The sequence below is a fragment of the Silene latifolia genome, chromosome X (assembly GCF_048544455.1).
Source record: "Silene latifolia isolate original U9 population chromosome X, ASM4854445v1, whole genome shotgun sequence".
NCBI classification, from domain to species: domain Eukaryota; kingdom Viridiplantae; phylum Streptophyta; class Magnoliopsida; order Caryophyllales; family Caryophyllaceae; genus Silene; species Silene latifolia.
Window position 1 is genome coordinate 28,432,475 of NC_133537.1, and position 20,182 is coordinate 28,452,656.

Consider the following 20,182-nt stretch of genomic DNA (forward strand, 5'->3'; position numbering starts at 1 on the left):
TACCCGAGGCATGATATTCATAAGACAATAACGAAACAACTTAAATGATATAACTTTAGTGAAAAGTACAACTGAAACCAAATCCCAAAATACGGGTACAAGTTCTTAAAACCAACTGTCTACTGAAATGTCATAAAAATAAAAGACTACAGCGGAAGACTTCTATCGTCAGACGGTGGCACATCCCAGCTATCCCAAAGACTCAACTCAAACCGCTCATTATTGCTCACCATCCCCGAATGGATCACCGCAGGTTTACAAAACAACAACCGGGGTCAGTACTAATCACACAACTCAATATATCAACAATAAGATAGACAGACAGCTTAACCGTCACACACACAACACCACACCAATCCCAACAATCTCAATCACCGACTGTCCACTAGACCAGCCCTGCCAGTGGGGGACCGCAGCCGTACCCACCAAATCCCCGCTCCTCATAATGAGAGATAACCCATTCCATTAATGTGCACATCCCCTTCCGTGGCGAGTTCCACGAAGGGCGAAACTAGGGCGTGAAGCCACTCCTGCAAGTGGCCCCACTCAGCCGAGGACACGCCTCGAGAACCAAAGACAAACAATCACAATCAACAAACCGTCACAATACAATTACTATATTATTCAATCAACCACAACACATCAACAATCATCCTATTATGGGACTAATACTGAGTAGGAAATCCTACGGAAAGCACAACTATCGACGGTCTCTACAATTTTGTATCAAAAAGCTTCTTCTACGAAACCTCCTCCTATCATACAACATACAAATGCTACCAAATCACAAACTACTCAAAACCCCCAAATCCGTAGATTAGGGTTTAACCAACTTAAAGGAAAGACAACAAAAAGGGTACATAGATCTTACCCTTGACGCAAGGATCTCAACGGTATAACAAACGATGAAAACCGACCTTCCAAACTCCGGGATTTGCTAACAATGCGATTAAGATGATGAACGTACTTGCTTTCTCTCTTTTGACAAAGAAATTAGGTTTTGCAAAAGTGTTTAGAATGATGACGGAAAAGGTTATATATCTTAATCGCATAATTAACAAAACCCGAGAAAAACTCCCCGTAAACCGGCTACTCGATCGAGTATCTAAGGTACTCGATCGAGTACCCCCATTACTAGATCGAGTATCCTAGTTACTCGATCGAGTACCCAACAGGTCAGAAACTATTTTAAAACGCAACTTACCCTTACTCGACAGAGTAAGGCCTACTCGATAGAGTACCCAAAGACTCATAAATACGGAGTATTACAGTCTTCCCTACTTAAAAAGAACTTCGTCCCCGAAGTTCAAACCACAACTAAACAAAGGTACTCCCACAACACTTCCGACTCAACAAGCAAAACGAAACTCAACATAAAACATGTTACTAACCCAACTCATCCCGACAAACATACCGACACGACATACAAAAAGGGTATAAAACTCTTAAAAACTCTTCGCGATCATCTCCTACCCCCCTAAAAGAAACAAGGGTACGTCCCCGTAACCATACATACCTGATCAAAAAGAAAAGGGTAACGCTCTTTCATAGCTTCCTCTGGCTCCCATATAGCTTCCTCAGTCTCGTGGTTAGACCAAAGGATCTTAAGCAAAACTGTCTCACCACTCCTAGTCTTCCTAACCTTTCGGTCAAGAATCTGCTTAGGCACCTCAAGATATGATAAGGACTCATCTAGCTCTAAGTTCTCTGCCTCTAACACATGTGACGGGTCACTCACATACTTCCGCAGCTGCGATACATGAAACACATTATGCACTCTCTCTAGCGCAGCTGGTAAAGCCAGACGATATGCAACTTCCCCAACTCGCTCTAAGATCTAATAAGGCCCAATACACTTCTGACTTAGCTTGCCTTTCTTTCCAAATCTCATAACCCCACGCATAGGAGACACTTTCAAAAGAACCTTGTCCCCAACTTGAAACTCTATGTACCGGCGATGTAGATCTGCATAACTCTTTTGTCTATCCCGTTTGCTCTCATCGGTTCCCCGATCATCTTAATCATTCCACCATCTCATGCACCATCTCTGGTCCTAAAACCATCGCCTTTCAAAGACTATCGTCCCAACAAATCGGACTCCTACATCTCCTCCCATACAAAGCCTCAAACGGTGCCATACCAATACTAGTGTGATAGCTGTTATTGTAAGAAAGTTCTATCAAGTCCAACCTCTGTTCCCAGCTACCACCAAAATCCATCACACAAGCTCGCAACATATCCTCAAGAGTCTTGATTGTTCTCTCAGTCTGTCCGTCTGCCATGGGGATGAAATGTACTCATCTTCAAAGTTGTTCCCAACGATTCCTGCAACTCTTTCCAAAACCTTGATATAAATCTCGCATCTCTGTCAGACACTATGTCCTTAGGGACTCCATGTAACTTAAGCACGTTCTTTCGATAGGCCATAGCCAATTGTGCTTTAGTCCATGTATCTTTATTTCGAACAAAGTGAGCTGACTTGGTCAGTCGATCCACTATTACCCAAATCATGTTGTTACCTTGTTAACTCTTTGGCAAACCCACGATAAAATCCATGGAAATGGATTCCCACTTCCACTCAGGTACCGTTAAAGACTGAATCTTACCTTGTGGTTGTCGTTGTTCCCCCTTAACTCTCTGGCATATCAAACAACGGGCCACAAACTCAGCTGTCTCTTTCTTCATTCCAGGCCACCAAAACGTATTCTTTAAATCCTTATACAACTTATCTCCACCTGGATGAACTGAATATGATGTGCAATGTGCTTCTGTCATGATAGTCTTTTTCAACTCCTCATCATTAGGAACACACCACCTACAATCAAACCTCAAACTACCGTCTGTATGAATAGAAAATCGGGACACTGTCCCTTTCTCTACTCCAGCTCTCCACTCCACTATCTTAGTATCCAACGCCTGCTTACCTCGAATGTCATCATAAAACTCAAGCTGCACTGTCAAATCACCCATGGCATTATATCAATATAAAACGGGTCCCATAATTACTAGTTAGTTAAATTTACAACTCCTTGTAAATATAAATAACTTATTATATAAAACCTCAACTAATTTAGTAACTTAACATTTAATTACTAAATTAAATCTTATTTAGTCATATTACAATAAGATATACAATCCAACTCACATAAATAAGGGATTTATGAATCTGTATCAAATACAATTAATTAATTATCTATTTGGGTTTCATCCTTTAGGTGTGACCTTAAGGGATAAACTGATCACCACCGTCAAACGACAGTAATGTCAAACTCTAGTTAGCTAATATTACCGATTAATGTTGATCAGTTGACTATATAATTGAATCATCCCTTACAAATTCTTATTATGAGATTTAATTATCTGATCGCACTATTGTTAAGGATACTTACTCGAACACATATGTTAACAAATATCTCATAAGGTAATATGCATACAATTATCAACCATTTTACATCTCATCCATTTTACTTACCTTGCAATATCTTTCACCCTGCAGCGAAGTTAGTAAATAATATCAAACTGGCTCATAAATAAACTCAATACTAACTATCCACTCTCTTATCCTAACTCGAGGTGGCCGGTTCAAAACTTAGAGGGCCAAGGAGTACAAATTAAGGACGTCTACTTAACCGCACTGAAGGCTCCTAACAGTTCCTACCCTGGGTTCAGTTTATTTAGACGCATCCTAAGTTCATTGGGTTCATTGGTTTAGGCCTGAGGATCGTTTGCTCTGATACCACTTTGTAACACCTCCATTTAATCAAGAGCCTTTACTAGACATTCATAATTAAATAGGTGTGTTACCATCTCAGCTTCCTTAGGCAGTAGTTATAAAGTATAGCAATCCAAAGTACTTTTTTAATTAAATTACTTAAATTGTCTTATTACAACTTAAATAAAATACGGTCTTAAATTAAATTACAAAACTCGCAGCGAAAATACGTGTAACTATGTCTTTATTACATTTCCTGTAAAAGTCGTGAAAGTCTCTATCTTTATCTCGTCAGTCCACTCGTCCCAATCTGTAACCTGCCAATCAAACAGCTCCCCAATATTTGGTTCGTCACAGGTGTTTACCGAATACACATCAACCCAACGGTTGAGTAGGAATAGCCAAACAATAACAATAAATGAATACAAGAACAATATTAAATGTAAGTGCAATGCATGCTCATGATCAATCCTCCGACGCTCCCGTTCATCCCGCCAATCCCTGGCCGGGGTAGTGTTATCATTCCAACTGAAGTTGAGGTAGTGTCATCATCCCAGAAACTGGTCCTGCAGAACCAGTTCCGAGGTATTCAATGTAAGTGCTCATCATATGAAAATGCAAACAATTGAGTAACACAATAATCTTACCATCTCAGACACGAACCTGAGGAATCCAATAATCAATATAATCATCTCAGTCACGAGCTGAGGTAGTCAATAATCAAATCATCTTAGTCACGAGTTGAGGTAGTCATAAATCAAATCATCTCAATATAACCAACCAACAATCATATATAATCCATCACAATTTCAAATAGTTCAGCCAATACAATCAGATAATATCATTCAAGTAAACATTAAAGTGATTGAGTAGTTATCCTACCTCAAATAGCAATATTTCAAGTTAAGCCAAATAATGTTATGAATAATCAAAAGCGATCCTTCGCGAATCCGTCACCTTACCAAAATATAATAATAATAACAATTATAATCCACTCTAAATTAATTAAATATAAGAACTTGTGAAATTATGATAATAATACCATTTATACGATTGAAACGGTTTCAACAATTACACTAACCCCTCTCCTCAACCTGGTTTCCCTCCTAAACCCGACACCATACCAGACCCATCAGTACACCAGCACAACCAGGCCGTGGTAGCCAACTCCTCTACCCTGCCTGGCCCCCAACACCAGCCCATAGCACCACCACGTCCTCCCTTGATCTACCCTCTTTCTCGACACAACCTCAACACCAATCCTATCACCATAAATTGACTCGACACAAGCAGCCCCTCACCAAGACTCCAACGACAACCAGCCACCACCACAACCTCTCTCAACCGCAGAACCTACCCCCATAGCCACCATGCTCAATCACCTCGCGTCCCAACACCAACACGACAACCACAACGCAGCAACACAGCCGCAGCAGCCAGACAACAATAACAACAGCAAACCGACTACAATATCACCAAAAAGGCACGCCCTTTGGCCACCACGCGCCACCACAACAACCAATATGGACCTACCCATAACCGCCCTAGACAACTGCCACCTATCCCTGAGTTGGTCGAGTAAGATATTCGGCCAGCAACTAGTGCAAAAACTCGGTTAACCAATCAATAAAAAACACGACGCCACCTTCAAAACTACCACCATAACCACCTTCCAACCTAACCACCGCCATTTGCACCACCAGCCTGACCCATAAAGTCCACCCAAAACCTGCCCAGAACCTGGTTGGGTTGAGACAGTCAAGGGTTCGGGTTGGGTCTCTTATTCGGTCCATGTATAAACAACAACAATGCATTATGATTTATGAAACCTTAATCTAATTTGGGTCAATGCAGGTCAACGTGGTCAAGGTCAACGGGTCGAGGTCAGTCTAGGTCGGGTCAAAGGTCAAGGTCGGGTCTTGAGTCGAGTCAACATATTATTTTATCAATTCAATTATAAGAAAGAGTTTATGAGACGGTTACCTTAAGACGGCTGTAAGATAGATATAGAGCTCCCTTTTTCCTTCTTACTTATCTCTCTCACTTTTAATTGTGATTTATGTAAATACAAGTGAACCAAAGAATAGCTAGAGGGTCATATTTATATTAGTAAAAGGTAGGTGGAAGAACCTTCTAGGCTCTTTCCTAATCTTATTATGTCATATTATATAGTATAATATTATATAAATACCGTATAAATACTATATAAAATATGTATTACCTTATTAGTTGTATAATACCGTTACCATGTATACTTATACTAGTATGCGTTATACGTATACATCTACCATCATATATTATTATGTATTATTTAATTATTATTTCCCGTCTCATAATTACACGTCTCAATAATTAATATAAAATATCCATTTTCATAAATCACATTTTAATAAAATGATGTTGACCATACCTTTGACCATCCTCTAAAATACGGTGTATTACAGCTAGGGTGGTCCTTGGTAAGGCACTTTGGTATATGGGGGTGTTACCATAGTCTTATCAGGTGTGTTGATAGCTTGAAGCTTAGCTGGTGTTCATATAGGGACCGAGTCGCTGTTGTAATCACCTAGTTCAGATAGTTCACTTTAGTTCTTTTGTACCTTCCGTTGTAGTAGTTAGTTATGTTTTGGCCTTATAACGGTTTAACGAGTTTAATTTTAATAAAGCTTTAATTGTTCTTTAATTACCAATTTGATATACTTTACCTCGGGCAACCGAGATGGTAACGCCCTTATTTACTTGGGAAGGTCTTTTTAAGACTCCGATAAGTGGGGGTGTTACAGTGTGTTATCAGAGTGACAATTTTGGAACCTGGAACCAATGAATCTAATGAATGTAGGGTGTCAATTAAAATGAACCTGGTGTATATATGTTGGGAGCCCTCTCCTATTTGTTTTGGGTGAGAAGGCGCCCTCATTCCAAAATCCCGGCTCTAACATGCTTAACCAGAAACTTCGCGGTGGGTAAAAGAGTCGGGAATCATGTGTGTGCTTATGTGCTATGGATGTAGTCTTTATGTGGTAGTCATATGCGTAGATTGGTTGTGAAACGATGTGAGTATTTGGCATGCGTGATGTGTAGCTTAACTATTCGTTTTGTGCGTGGCTTGGTACATAGTTTTGAATGAACATGGATAGGTGAAAAGTAGGGGGATGGGTGTATGAATGTGTTCACGGCTGTTGAAGTTGGACTGTGTACATGACCATTTGGCAATGTCTGGACGATGTATGACTATAGTAAGTTGTGTGTGTGTGTGTATATGTAACATGTAAGTATGAATTCCGAGCACCGTTGCTGCAAAGGTGTGAGTATATGCATTAAGATGAATTACATGGTGGGTGCATACGAGATCGTAACATGTTTGAGTTGGGTTGCATTGCGTTTAGTAATTTGGGTATAGATGTGCGTGGTTGTTCAATGGATAGTCTGTAGTAGAAATAGAAACTGATCCTTGACGAGTTCTAAGTGTGTCTTAGGCTCCGAAAAACATTTCTTGTGTTGCAGAAAAGACGATGATATAAATAAGTGATATTTGTTGATCTTTTCGGAACTCGATCGAGTACACATGCATACTCGACTGAGTAGGTCGTACTCTACCGAGTGCAAAGGTTACTCGGTCGAGTTCGTGTTAGGCAGAAGCAAGCATGAATCTGCCAAATTGATACTCGACTGAGCAACTGAGACACTTGATCAAGTACAGTGAACCCGAGTACTCGACCGAGTGCCCTAAATTACCCAGTTTTATCGAGTGATTTCGAAACTTTATAAACCTCATTTTTCTTATTATTTTTGACACAATCTTGTTCTAATTGTACTCAAACTCTCTCCAAAAGCCTCACTTGGCAAAATCTTGGTGAAACTTGCGCTAATTACTCCTTCAATTGACCCATTTATTCATCCTTACAATAAATCTTCATTCAAACTCCAAGGTGATTGTATTTCAACTTTCTTTAATACGTTTTGGGTGAAAAAGTATTGTTAAGAAAACTGAAATTTTTATTTTTATGTCTAGAATCATGATGTAGGTGTTACGATTTGATAAAGCTTGTTTTAAATCTGTTATTGATGCTAGAAAGATGATTTCAAAGCCTAAATTGTAATATAACTCCCCCAAAAGCTTTAGGGTTTACACCGAAGTTTTGATTTTTGTCATCCCAATTTATCTTTAAAGACTATAAAAGGCTAATGGATGTTAGTACTATCTTCCCTAGTGTTTATTTTTGACTATTTTGATTGAAAAATCCCTTTTCAGTCTTCTTGAAAGTCATAACTCTTTTTGAAACCATGTTGTTGCAGTATGCCGAGAACTCAGAGGCCACCTAACAACAGGACCTGAGCAGCAGCTGCGGCTGAGTAAGGCCAGGGGAGCCAAGGACCAATGGTTCCTCCGGCGGATAAGTATCCTACGGTAATATTTGCTGATTTTGACCAACGTGAAGCTTTTGTTGCCTTGGTGAATCATACGATGAAACCTACCCGATGTGTGAACACAGGTATATTGGAGGATTTAGCTATTGAGGTGGATGTTTGGCACATGTTTGAGATTTTGGGTTTGAATGGGTTGTATTGGTTCCGTAAGCTTATGTCTGATGAACACTAGTTTTGATTTGACACTTAACCAGTTTGCTCATCACTTGAGGTTGGAAAAGGATAATGAGGGGTATTTGAGAGATGTGGCGACCGAGAGTGGGGCTCCTTGCTACCTTCCCTTGACTACAGGTCGACCTGCACTTAGTTTGAGTGCCATGGTAATTAACGATGTATAACATGTGTCTCTCCGTATCTTTTAGCAGATGATGACATGTCTATTGTATGAGAGGAGTGATGTGAGTAAGCTGAACTCACATGAAGTGATGCTCTTTATGTCTTATCTTAACCCCACTCGGGGGAAGCCCTTTTACTACAGTGCCCCCGCGATAGTGTGTGCCAGTCTAGCCCTCATGGCTCAGTCTAATACCTGTCACCTTAGTTGCGGTGCCATAGTGACCCGTTTTGCCCAACACCTGACCACATTTGAGGCCTCTCCTAACTTTCCAGCTTTGTTTGAGAAGGTGCCTACCATAGACAAGGGTTATTTGTTACACACTAAGTGGTTAAGAGAATTAGATGATGGGAATTTACCTTAGAGGGTGAGAGGATCTAAGTGGAAGAAGTTACCCGATGCGGATAACCATCCTATGACTTACCATTTGAGGGAGGCCGACCCGGAGAGTGATAATGCCAACCTTCCATCCTAGACCTACCTTATCCCGGAGGAGCTTCTGGAGGAGATGCCTGAGCCGGTGTTGGCTCCTCGTAGGAAGAGAGTGGCCCGGCCTCCGCGCGAGATAAGGGAAGTGAGAGAGACTAGGGAGGTAGAGGCTGAGACTCCTTTTATTCCCTAGACATATGACCAGTATCAGTACCCGTCCTACCCGACCGTCCGTGACCGTAGGATACAGGTGAGTGAGCTCACGGAGAGGTTGTCGAACACTTTGGTCTTGAGAAACATGCATGAGATGGTGCACCACCAGAACGTGGGAACTAACCTTGCTCAGCCAGTGTGGTGGAGAGGAGTAGGAGATGATAGTTGAGTTTTCCATAGCTATGGAGTGGATAGAGCCACATGGAGAGCCCCAACTAGCTACGAGTACTGGTGTCTCACAGGGCCTTGGGATGCTAATTATGGGAGCCAACTGGAATTAGAGGGGAGATGGATGGGTGGTGGTACAGCTACTGAGCAGGGTACGTGATGGTGGAGTCGGGACGTCAGGCACAATGGATGAGAGAGTCCATGGATGATGACATAAGTGTCGAGCCTTGAGTGGGTGCTTCATCTCACTTATGTTGCTGTGGAACTTCGTATGGATTTGGTTTATGTATTTGGTACTTAAAATCCTATTTGTTGCGTTTGTAACTTTGCCATAAGATCGGGATTTATTTTGCGTTGGAATTTCCTAGAACGTTATTCGGTTAGTGTACGAACTTGTGGTGGTATTTGATGTCATGAGACTTGGTATTCGCAGGTAATCCATTTTGGAGATTGGTAAATTTTGGGAAATCGTAGTCTGATCAGAGGATATTCGATCGAGTACCCGTAATACTCGACTAAGTACCGTTAACTCGGTCGAGTGCCAAATACTCGACCGAGTACTCTGAGAAATGTGTCATATTTTAATTTTCATGACTCTATCTTTGAATGATGTGATCTCTTGAATGGGTGCTAGAATTGGTTATTTATATATATTATAGACATGGTCATGAGATTTGGATAATGGGGCGTTGAGTTACGACCATGCAGCGTAGCTAGTTACGTGATGTCTAGCATGTTGCTTGTAATGATTCTTTGTATCATAAATCTTTTCATAAACATAAGTAGAAATGGACTTATCTCGCCCTGACATTAATATAGATTGCGTTCATATACTAATCATCGTTGTGTCAATACAAGTTGATGGCTTAAGTGTGATTGAAATTTCCCCTTGCTATGCATTGTTGTAATTGTCATTCAGTGAATTGCGTGCCTCAGTATGTCATTGAGTTCTCTGCCTATCTTGGAAAAGAACTTCGAAGAGGGGTAGATAACTTCATGGCATTTAAAGAGTGTAAAAGTGTTGTAATTGATATCAACCCCCCCCCCCCAAATATACCAGAGTGCCTTACCAAGGAGCACCTTAGCATATAAGGGTGCTACCATCTCGGTTACCTGAGGTAGTACGCATAATAGAAACCATAATGAAACAACTGTTATTAAAAAAACTTAATGAAAAGGTTAAAAGTCAAAAAATCCAAACGGTAAAACCAAAACCAAAAGTCATAAAACTAAACTCGGCTACAGCTAATGACGTGACAAGTGATGACTTCGCCCATCCATATCCCGCGAGCTATCTTAACAACCATCACCTGCAAAGTCAACTGCTCATCATCTGTGAATGGATCACCACAGTTTCGAAAACATAAAATGGGGCCAGTCAACTGTATAACCAAATCAAGTATACGCAGTGAAAACAATGATAAACAACACAATCAACCAAATACTCTAATTCCAACAGTTACCAATAACTGACTACACAATCAAATGTGTAGCCCTGCCAGGTTACCCATCGCAACAGGTAATCCACACCGGTAGTGGAGACCGCAGCTGTACATAGGAATGTCATTGGGGTGGGGCGATGGTGGATATAGGCTCCCTCGTACCCGTACCCACCAAGAAAAACTCACACCGTCCCCGCCCCACCACCCGTGGTGGGTACAAGTTTCCAAAACCATCCCCGCCCCTACAGTTGAAAATATAAAACCGTACCCGCCTCGCTTATGCAACAACCCGCTAAACCATAATTTTACTCTATAAATTTTGTCACAAATGTTGATTTAATCATTATATATTTCCATTTTTTTGAATTTATCTTTATAAGTTTAGTTTTTCACCAAAGAAGTTAGTAAAAAAACTTTATAAAAAAACTATTATTTAAATTATATGTTAATTTTACTAAATAAGATTTAATAAATTGTCATAATCGCACTAATTTTTTTAGCAATTGACGGGTAGGCGGGTTTGAGGCGGGTAAGATGCATAATCCATCCCCGCCCCATTACCCATGGCGGGTAAAATTTTTATACCCGCTGTGACACCCTCATTTATTGCGGAAAAGTAAACACGTAATTCTACAGAAAAACTGTCAGGATATGTTTGTAATTGGTTCAACTAATTAAAACCTGTCATTTTTAAAACTTTTCTAAACCATTCACAAACATTTCAGGAAGGAGGATGCCAACACTGCAAATGCTAATGAGACTAATTTACATAACTATACTAAAGTGCGAGAATAAAGTGATACAAACCAAAGAAAAAGAGGGAGACATATGTCCCTAAAATGTATGTGACACAAAAAGGGTTTAAGGGTCACAATGAAATAAAACCAGTCTAGGTCCCAAGGTTACTTTGCTCGCTAGCTCGTCCATGTACCCCATATATGCATCACCTACCTGTCATTCGCATTTTATACAAATACGAAAGCCATATCGTGGGGAGTAACTCCGAGTTCTCCCGACCACGAAATGTCATAATTAATATAACATGTAAACATAAGAATATGAATACGAATCACACAATGCCTTAGCATATAGATGCTAGACAATCGTGCTTATCATGTGAACAACAATATAACAACACATAGTCCTAGCATGTGAAAACTAGACCGACTCATACTACACTATCATGTGAATCACATAACATCCAGGAATCCAAACTCTATCAACCATAGCCGGCTTGCATCTCACCTTCTATGATTCATAGAATCACCATACAAGAAAGGGCAATATATCAAAGACAGGCATAAGTTCTTAGTACGGTCAATAGTCACTTTGTAACTCAAGTCTATACCACGAGGTAGGGAAGGTAATCGAACCGGTATCTTGGCTCAGCGGTTACTATTAAGAAAACATGGCCAAGAGACAACACAACCCTAGCCTAAAATCTGCGCAGACCTAGACATGCGGATACACACCACCGCACCCAAGACTCACAACTTTTTTTAAAACAAAGTGAAGTGAGTACCCTAAGGACACCACCGAAGGGTTGGCTAGTACTTAAGCTGACCCCATACTATCAAAATAAGTACCTGAGGTCATGCCCCAACTTGGATAAACATCCACTAGTCAGGAACACAAAGGCTATCAAGCAGTGAACATATACTCGTCAGAGACTATAAAGACCTATCTATGATGAAGGCCGAAATACTCACCTAGGACCTAGTCCCAGCTAGTCCCAGCTTGAATATTTTAGCCCACACCACACATGACTCACCACACAAGTCAAGTAAGACGCCCACTTAACCTTAAGAGGGCAAAAAGTCCTACTTATCAACATAAAATCTAATATTCTATCATGTGAAAGGCTATATACAGCATTCAATCCAAGAATCCTCAATACAAATTTCCAATTCTAACAATATTAACCAAATTAAAGGCTTTAGGGGAAACTAGGGCCGTTTTACAATATAAAAAGCTACTTAAATCAACTAATTACACATGTGAGATAAAAAATATAATGAATGGCCTAAAACAAGAAAAAGGCCGACTATCTAATTCATTCAAAATTTCATCCAACCGAATTTTTACCCGCAACCCCACCTACGACAGTGCGGGTTAAATTGCGGTGACCAATCACTCAATTGATCGACATCGCATCGTCAAAGGGACTAAGGCTCGATTTTGGCACAATTATCAAAACATGGCAATTATTGCTATAAAATTCATTTCCATATTAATATGTGAACTTGTACTTACAAAAGGCATGAATTTGACTCATATTTTCATGTGAAATAAACTACTCAAATAACATTCACAAAATCATACAAGAAAACAAAGAATGTGACATTTATTCGTCGAGTAACTCGGAATAGTTACCTTACGCTAGCAAAGAGACAAGTAATAACTTGAGAAAGCTTCTAAAACCCAAAATTACTCTTCATCTTTAACCACATATGAGCCACCTAAAAATTATGTGATAGGACGATATTAACGAATTATCTTTATATAAAATATGAGACGGAAATTAATTTAAATCAAAACATGTAAATCATATTCATTAGCTATTGTCTTATGTTCATAAACCATTATGACCCTCCCTTCCGACAGGCATACCAAGAAAATTTTCACAACTTTTACGCCCTAGAAACAGTCCCATAAAGCACCATTTTATCCGTCCCAAAACTGAGCCCAAACCAGCCTGTCACGGCTCCCAAAACCGAGGCCAATACAGCCCACACGGCCTCCATTTCGATCGTCCCAAAACAATCAAGGCTGCCTGGCGGTACCAAAAAAGAGTTCAATCAATCCTAAACCAGTCCTAAACCGAGTCAAAAACAGGTCCCAAAAATGTCCCAAAGTACTGCAAAGCGGACTCAAAAATGATCCTAATTTATCGCACAATACCACAACTAAACAAGATCCCAAATAGCATCCCAAAACGATCTCTACATGTCAGTATACACCGTCTCAAATATACCACTTACTAGCTAGCATCCCAAATGATCCCTAGAGGTCAGTATACACCGTCTCAATCATCTCCACATATCAGTATACACCGTCTCAACTATACAACTGACTAATTAACATCCATAATGATCCCTATATATAATTATACACCGTCTCAACTATAAAACAGACTAACCAGCTTTCAAAATACACATATTTAACAAGTAATACTGAGTAACCTATCATTATTACCTTTTTCCGATTGAACTAATCATTTATGACTAACAAATATTCTACCAGACCGTCTATTTTAGTACATACAACCGTCTTATAATAAACAAAGCTAAAAATATAAATTGGGTTTGTAAAAATACATAACGAAAATGAATTTTACTTACAACGGATTGACGGAAACGACGAGAGGAATGCTATGGAACGAAAATCGTCGAAAACGGATGAGAAACGGACGACCGAAAATCGATTTTGCGATTGACAGAAAAAAAAATGAAACGTGAAAAAGAAGAACAAAGAAGGAAGTAGAAGAAAAGAAGAAGACGTGCGTTGTTTATAAATGAGACAGCAGCCTGCTAGCCTGCTATTAATTATACGTACGTTTCTTCGTCGTTAAGAAACTTCGATCGTTATTAAAACCGTTTCGAGTTAAATTTAACCGATTTAAGTAAAAGTTTCAGTAATAAAACGGAATCAATAATAAATAAATTTAATGAGTGAAAATAAAATAAACTCAGCTAGTTAACGGAAATAATACGATATCCGCTTGAATCGGAATTATTAGCGATTTTTACGAAACTAACGGATATTAATAAAAATTGCTAATTTAGTGAAATAAGTTCAAAATAGCTAATTGGACGGTTTTGTTCCCAAAATCCATCTCGGGTTTACTTAAAACAACTTTCATAAGGACTCGTAAAGAAACGGGAATTATTAAATAAATAAACCCGAACTAACTTCAATAAATTTGAACTAACTTTAAATAAACTTATTAATGATTATTAAAATTAACGTATCGAATTATGATGAAATTAAAACCCGAACTAACTTCAATAAATTCGAACTAACTTTAAATAAACTTATTAATGATTATTAAAATTAACGTATCGAATTATGATGAAATTAATTAATTAGCTAAGCATATATATATAAATCGTTAAATGATGTAATTAAATTCAAAATAGCAATTAAAAGAATTTTATCCAACTTAATAAAATACGGGGTGTTACAATCACCCCATCTTTTAAAAAGTTTCGTCCTCGAAACTTGAAGGTAGAAATAAGAGGTTATAAAGGTAAAACTGGACTTTTGAAATTGGTAACCTAAAACATTAAAATGTCACTTATCGTAAGAATTAAAATTCTTTCAAAAGTTTCAAATAAAATTTTCCGACATAACCAGGTTCTCATCAGAGGAACGGAAGTGTTCTCGTTACGTATTCAAGAACATCACATTCCAAATCAAAGATAAGGTCAAAAGGCAAATCATTTGTATAAATCAAAAATCAAAATACCTTTACAAACATTAATGAAGAGTTTTCAAAAATATAAGTCTCATTCATGGAACGGAAATGCTCTTGTCGTGCACACAAGAACGCTAACTTTCCAAGTCAGAGACAAATTTAAAACAAAAACTATTCGCCGACAAGCGTAGAACAAGTTATCAAACGTTTCCAATAACTAGTTCTAACATCCGATCAACGTTAAAATCAAAATAAGAGAAAGGTAATCTACTCAAATTTTCTTTTGCAAAAAGCCAAAATAGAAATAAAGGTTTCACCTTTAAACTAAAAGGGGAGTTAAATTCCGGAAATATAATATTAGACTTTGACAAAGAAGTCATAAATAGATCAAGGTTAACAGAAATAGGATAAAATTTAAAGAAATCTCGGGTTTAGCGATTAAAATCATGATAAAGAAGTCTATACTCAAGGAACAAATATGGAATTAAATCAATTTTTCATTTTCAAATCTTTAAAAATAGGTTAGGTTTGCAGAAGTGACATAAACTTTTAAGAATGAATCGAAACTGGTAACTTGAAAGTTTAGAAGTTGTACAAAAAGGAAAGTAACTTAGATAGCATAAAAAAACAAAGTATGTTAAGAGAGCTCAAACTTAACCACAAGAGAGCTATAAAAACTTTCATAGGGTAAAAATTGAAGTCAAAATTACAAGGATGTTAAAGATAGAGTTTCACAAGATACGAGTGTCAAACTTAAAGGAGGAGCAAGATGAAGCGAGGAAAGGAGGTATGAACGGTAACGCTTATGATCGAGGAGAAAGGGAATTTAGACAACAAGGAAACGCCAGACACTCTTATCTCAAACAACAACATCACTCAAAACGGTTCCGCAAACTTCCTAACAACAAAACTCATAACCCCATTACTCCCAAGGGTTTCCTCAATCGCTTATGTTACCTCATCCTAATCTATTCCCCGAAACAAGGTACTCCACTATAAGTGTGATCTCATCGCTCCAAATCCTCAAACATCCAGAAACAACTTTCACAAGCCTAAGGTCAAAGCTTCCAACAAAGATATATTCGTATCCAACTAGTGTCAACTATGGGTTTCTCAAAAAGGTAAACCTTCAATCAAGAATCCCAATACCAAGCTCTAAATTCCAAGAGAAGGTTCCTGAAATATTCCACAAGGTTCTCATTTAAAAACAAGGTAGTAACATACCAACCCCAAAATCTGAAAAATCAATAGGATCTCAAGTTTCTCTATCCTTTTACTTATCAAGGATTCCCAAAAGCGGAACTACACTCAGCTACACTCAGCTACGACATCATCCCATCATCTCAAGTACTCAATGCGACCTCAAGGTCTATACAACTATAGGGTTAACAAATTCTTCTCAATACTAAATCTCTATCAACTCAAGAACTCTCAAGAGCCAACTAATAATCCCACATTAGCTTTTCTCATATGGTCATACCCATTATCAAACTCTCATGTCCAAAGTGATTATGGAAGCCAATCACAACTCGACTTACTTAGTCAAGGAACTAGGTATAAGAATCACTAAATATGTCTCATCACCTTACCTAAGTCTTTCTAACATCACGACTTCTCAAAGCCAGGGTTATGGGTCAGACACAAACAATCTCCTCAAAAGTCGAATTTTCCAACCCAGGTCAACATTCCTCACAAGAAAGAGTACTATCAAATGGCGTTAAGGGAGGATAAGCAAGGAACAAAAGACAAGTTAGGAGTACAAGCGTAGCTTTTAAAGTAAAACTGAAGGGAGTTTAGAAGGAGGATAAGCACCAAGAGATTAAGAATAAGGCGAGATACAAAAAGAACGAGAAACATCTTCAAGGAAGTAAAAGCATTCTTCAAAGGTTGAACAAATCTTCAATCCTCAAAGAATCGGCACTAAATCTTGATCTTCGTAAAATATAAGTGTCCTTTCAATGGAACGGAGATACTCTTGGCGATCACCCAAGAACATCAATATTCCAATTCAAAGACATAAAAATACATTTTTACACCAACAAATGATAAAACTAATTATCAGACGTCTCCAATAACAAGCTTTAACACTAATTGACGTTAAAACCAGTGAAAAACATTAAAATATTTTCAAAACCTTTAGTTCAAATTTTTGTTTATAATAAGGGTAATAATTCCATTAGCTATAGATAAGCTCACGGTCATTGATCCAAGAACGCAACAATTATTAAATGACAATCAACAAAAAAAAGTTAGTACCTAACAAAGAGCAAACACAAAGAGACTACAACATAAGGTCCTAAATCTACCCATCTTACCCATCTCTCAAGTTTATTATTTTAAGGTCAAGTTATTTATATTGGGGTGCACAAACGTGCGTCGGGAGCAAATATGCTCTGATACCAACTGTGACACCCTCATTTATTGCGGAAAAGTAAACACGTAATTCTACAGAAAAACTGTCAGGATATGTTTGTAATTGGTTCAACTAATTAAAACCTGTCATTTTTAAAACTTTTCTAAACCATTCACAAACATTTCCAGAAGGAGGATGCCAACACCTGCAAATGCTAACAGACTAATTTACATAACTATACTAAAGCTGCGAGAATAAAGTGATACAAACCAAAGAAAAAGAGGGAGACATATGTCCCTAAAATGTATGTGACACAAAAAGGGTTTAAGGGTCACAATGAAATAAAACCAGTCTAGGTCCCAAGGTTACTTTGCTCGCTAGCTCGTCCATGTACCCCATATATGCATCACCTACCTGTCATTCGCATTTTATACAAATACGAAAGCCACGGTCGAGTGGGGAGTAACTCGAGTTCTCCCGACCCACGAAATGTCATAATTAATATAACATGTAAACATAAGAATATGAATACGAATCACACAATGCCTTAGCATATAGATGCTAGACAATCGTGCTTATCATGTGAACAACAATATAACAACACATAGTCCTAGCATGTGAAAACTAGACCGACTCATACTACACTATCATGTGAATCACATAACATCCAGGAATCCAAACTCTATCAACCATAGCCGGCTTGCATCTCACCTTCTATGATTCATAGAATCACCATACAAGAAAGGGCAATATATCAAAGACAGGCATAAGTTCTTAGTACGGTCAATAGTCACTTTGTAACTCAAGTCTATACCACGAGGTAGGGAAGGTAATCGAACCGGTATCTTGGCTCAGCGGTTACTATTAAGAAAACATGGCCAAGAGACAACACAACCCTAGCCTAAAATGCAAGAGACCTAGACATGCGGATACACACCACCGCACCCAAGACTCACAACTTTTTTTAAAACAAAGTGAAGTGAGTACCCTAAGGACACCACCGAAGGGTTGGCTAGTACTTAAGCTGACCCCATACTATCAAAATAAGTACCTGAGGTCATGCCCCAACTTGGATAAACATCCACTAGTCAGAACACAAAGGCTATCAAGCGTTGAACATATACTCGTCGGAGACTATAAAGACCTATCTATGATGAAGGCCGAAATACTCACCTAGGACCTAGTCCCAGCTAGTCCCAGCTTGAATATTTTAGCCCACACCACACATGACTCACCACACAAGTCAAGTAAGACGCCCACTTAACCTTAAGAGGGCAAAAAGTCCTACTTATCAACATAAAATCTAATATTCTATCATGTGAAAGGCTATATACAAAGATTCAATCCAAAGAATCCTCAATACAAATTTCCAATTCTAACAATATTAACCAAATTAAAGGCTTCGGGGAAACTAGGGCCGTTTTTACAATATAAAAAGCTACTTAAATCAACTAATTACACATGTGAGATAAAAAATATAATGAATGGCCTAAAACAAGAAAAAGGCCGACTATCTAATTCATTCAAAATTTCATCCAACCGAATTTTTACCCGCAACCCCAGCCCTGCGACAGGTACGGGTTAAATTGCGGCTGACCAATCACTCAATTGTCTGACATCGCATCAGTCAAAGGGACTAAGGCTCAGTTTTCGGCACAATTATCAAAACATGGCAATTATTGCTATAAAATTCATTTCCATATTAATATGTGAACTTGTACTTACAAAAGGCATGAATTTGACTCATATTTTCATGTGAAATAAACTACTCAAATAACATTCACAAAATCATACAAGAAAACAAAGAATGTGACATTTATTCGTCGAGTAACTCGGAATAGTTACCTTACGCTAGCAAAGAGACAAGTAATAACTTGAGAAAGCTTCTAAAACCCAAAATTACTCTTCATCTTTAACCACATATGAGCCACCTAAAAATTATGTGATAGGACGATATTAACGAATTATCTTTATATAAAATATGAGACGGAAATTAATTTAAATCAAAACATGTAAATCATATTCATTAGCTACTGTCTTATGTTCATAAACCACTATGACCCTCCCTTCTGACAGGCATACCAAGAAAATTTTCACAACTTTTACGCCCTAGAAACAGTCCCATAAAGCACCATTTTATCCGTCCCAAAACTGAGCCCAAACCAGCCTGTCACGGCTCCCAAAACCGAGGCCAATACAGCCCCCACACCTCCATTTCGATCGTCCCAAAACAATCAAGGTCGCACAAAACGGTACCAAAACAGAGTTCAATCAATCCTAAACCAGTCCTAAACCGAGTCAAAAGGGGTCCCAAAAAATGTCCCAAAGTACCGCAAAGCGGACTCAAAAAATGATTCTAATTTTCGCACAATACCACAACTAAACAAGATCCCAAATAGCATCCCAAAACGATCTCTACATGTCAGTATACACCGTCTCAAATATACCACTTACTAGCTAGCATCCCAAATGATCCCTAGAGGTCAGTATACACCGTCTCAATCATCTCCACATATCAGTATACACCGTCTCAACTATACAACTGACTAATTAACATCCATAATGATCCCTATATATAATTATACACCGTCTCAACTATAAAAGACTAACCACTTTCAAAATACACATATTTAACAAGTAATACCGAGTAACCTATCATTATTACCTTTTTCCGATAGAACTAATC

The 20,182-nt window shown here is 38.5% G+C and overlaps 1 long non-coding RNA gene across 1 annotated transcript; it reads right to left on the reverse strand.

Annotated features, from left to right (window-relative positions):
- Window positions 1–17,632: 17,632 nt before the first annotated feature.
- LOC141621315 (uncharacterized) lies at window positions 17,633–19,452 on the reverse strand. Its single transcript, XR_012532216.1, has 2 exons — window positions 19,342–19,452; window positions 17,633–17,910 (listed from the first exon to the last, which is right to left on the reverse strand). It is a non-coding gene; the product is annotated as an uncharacterized LOC141621315 (long non-coding RNA).
- Between the last annotated feature and the right edge of the window lie 730 nt (window positions 19,453–20,182).